This window comes from Sorex fumeus, unplaced genomic scaffold, assembly GCF_029834395.1.
Source record: "Sorex fumeus unplaced genomic scaffold, SorFum_2.1 ptg000094l, whole genome shotgun sequence".
Classification (NCBI taxonomy): Eukaryota; Metazoa; Chordata; class Mammalia; order Eulipotyphla; family Soricidae; genus Sorex; species Sorex fumeus.
Genome location: NW_026606151.1, coordinates 4,194,082 through 4,197,440, shown reverse-complemented (window position 1 = coordinate 4,197,440; position 3,359 = coordinate 4,194,082).

Below are 3,359 nucleotides of genomic sequence, written 5' to 3'. Positions count from 1 at the left end.
TAAGCAACCTGGAAGAGCACAATGAAGAAAATAAAAAATCTTTTTAGATTCTACCTTTTAAAGAAAACTATTAATGAAATGTCATTAAATATTTGTCTTGACATTCTCTATTTTATATACATGAAGATATCCACATAGTTTTACATAGATGGAGACTAAGTACATTGCAGTGAGTATTGTACATCTTCCATGTCAACATATTTATAAGTAGGAGGGCCAGAGAAACAGGACAGATGTTAAGATGGCTAGCCTTTGTGTAATCAACGTTCAACCCCACATATATCACCATATATAGTTCCTCTTGAGCAATGCAGGAGTGATCTCTGAGTGCAGAACCAGGTGCACACCTGAACACCATTGGGTGAAGTGAAGCCCCACTTTCTCTGAAAAAAAGTCAATGTTTTCAATCCTTCTATTATATCATTATATAACTATTCTACACACAATCCTTTGCTATAATATTTACGTTGCTTTCAAATTTTCTAATACAAATGATGCTATTGTGAAAGCTAGTATGCCTGTAAATTTAGCACTTGTGGTTTTATCTGTTTAGGGTAAGTTCTTAGAGGTGAAAATTACAAGGTCAAAGGGAAAACACATAATCAATAAATATTTGATACACAATTACAACATTAGCACATCTATGATTTCATATCTTTCTTTTCTCAGGGCATCATTACTGTGGCTGAGATTATTTTAGGGTGTCGGACCTACTAATTACAGAATATTCAGTTAGTAGTCACTTGTAGACATTGTTTTCCTTATCAGTAGTGTGGAGGGTATTACCTTCATTCTCTTGTCACTGTTCAGCTCCTTAGTTTCCATCATCTGAATGATATGATTTCACTGAATTATCACACACAAGGGTTTTATGACAGTCAATTTATATGAACACCTGAGCCCATTATACAGCATAATTCATACTTGATATAAAGTGACAGTTACTAGCAGATTGCATTGGCATTCCCTTAGAGAAGACAATTGCTTAACAGGAATCATTCTGAATCAATTAATTGAGCCACCGCTCAGCTATAATACTGTGACATTCTGACATCAGAAAAAGAGAAATGCTTGTGCTGTGTCTGCTATATCTTTGCGTGCATAGTTTTACATAGCCGAGCTTATTAAGGCCAGTGGGTTCTTGAGAGAAATCTTATCTAGCACCCCGACTTCCTTGAAGAAATTAGGGGTACTAGATAAGGGGAAAAATTACCTCTTTTTCTGTGATTTTTATCTGTGAATGTGGCGGTAATAATTTTTAAATGATAACTATGTTTCTGGGATATGAATATAAGGTAAGGAAGGCATAGTAAATTTAAGGAAAAATATCTTAATATAATTTTACTTTAGAAATATGGATATACTAATTAGTTATGCCACCTGTCTTAAAGGTCTCTGGAAAAACCATAAAAAACAAAACAATAAAGAAAGGGCATTTCATGCCAAATAGGCATTTTAAATGTGGTGGTGACAGCCAGGTAGGTAGACCAGTAGCTCCAGTTCCAGAAATTTTCTTTCTCCTATTATTATTATTTTCAAATTTAATGTCTGCTTAAAAATTGAACATGGCCTCCACAGTCTTGACAATACTCTTCTCTATAATCTTTGTCTAGGTATGCCTACCCTGTACCATTCATAGTTTCAACACTAGTATCTGAGTCCCTCCTTCTGAGAGTCTGAATTATCCAATTTGGAGTGGGGTCTAAGCTGCATTACAGAACCAATTTTCCAAAAACTTGATTAAATTTAATATTCAAGCACCAATCCCACCATTACACCTTCCCATCATCATATTTCAGATGTTTCCATCCTAAATCCCAATCCCTGCCCCAAAGCAGATTTGAAATAATTTAATTTGTATTTTTTGTTATGAAAAACCACTGAAAATGCTATTAAAAAGTTTCCTTAGAGTAAAGAGTGTGAAAGCTGTTATATTTCACCCAGGTGCCATTAAGCCCTTCTATGAGATCACTGACATATTGTTAAAGGTTGAGCCTTGTGTGCTTACATATACATAGCTGTAAAGAAAAATATTTCCCTCTAAGATTGGTTGTGTCCTACTTTAAACCCCATCATATGTAGTATGGTACTCTGTAGTATGAGTGATGTGAAGTATGAGTTGTTGTGTGGCTGCAAATGTGGCCGTACCCAGGAATAGGTTCATAGGTTTGATTGTGGGTGAGGCTTGGCCTGAGTATGTGGAGAGCAGCCATGAGCATAGCGGCAATTGAGTTCTGTCAGGGCTGGGTCCCTTGGGGCAGGGAAGGGGGTCTCACCTGCCCCACTCTGGGATGCCCTGAATACAAGTCTGGCATGGGGTCTGGCAACATGGTTATGACGTGTCGTGTTATGATCCCTTCTGGGAGAAAAGGACATGTGACTTTCTACAGAGCTACTTTGAAGCCAAGAGTGTGGTGCAAAGTATTTTAGAAAATATTTTATTTGCATTTATAATTTATTCACCTCAACCAGTTAGCATTCTCTCAGTCCTTACAGATCTTTTACATGTAAAAGCACCTACACTACCCACAAGCTGAGAGAAGTGATTTTTTTCAGTGATAGAACTCTATTACCTCCATAATTTTTCTGCTGTCACAGCTGACAGGGTAACTCCAGGGTAATTCTCCAACTTTACGGTTCATATGAATCACCCAGGAGTTTATTAGAATTAAGATTATCAGGTCAAAGCATTTAAAGAAGAGAGTTTCAAGAGTGAGAGGGAGTGCAGTCGTCGGTCTCTGTAAATTGTATGACAATTCAGATGTCAAGGAATTCTGAAACACAATTCGCAGACAATATAGGTATCTACATCTGTTGCAAACTGAATCCAAGTCCCTCATTTGATAGACTTACTGAAGACTTGGAAACAGCAATTTTAAAAAGGTGGAAAGAACTTCAACAGGTGTTCTTTATGCAAACAGGCTCATATATAATTTCTATTCTTCGTAGCCTCCAGATAACCTCCAAATCTGGCTGTCAACAAAGAAATGTAGAGAGTGAGGGGGAAAATCATGTACTAAATTGTATAAGGCTGGAGAATATTAGGATGAAGGGAATAATGCAAGTGAACTTGCTACACGTCAGTTGATTGTTAGAAGAGATATGAAGAAACAGAAAACAGTTTTTAAAAGGTTGTCAGTGGCAAGCAGGAAGACAAAATTAAATATAGCTTGGGAATATTTCCTGGTAGAATACAATTGAGGAAACACTCATTCAAAACTTGTCTAAGAAAAAAAAACGTTGTTGACTCAATTACCTGGAAGCTTCCGGTGTTACCTGCTTCTGGCCTTGTCTTTTTACTGCTTTCCCAGATCTCCCTTGAGTTATCCCTAACCCTGGTGCACTGGTTTCTATAGACG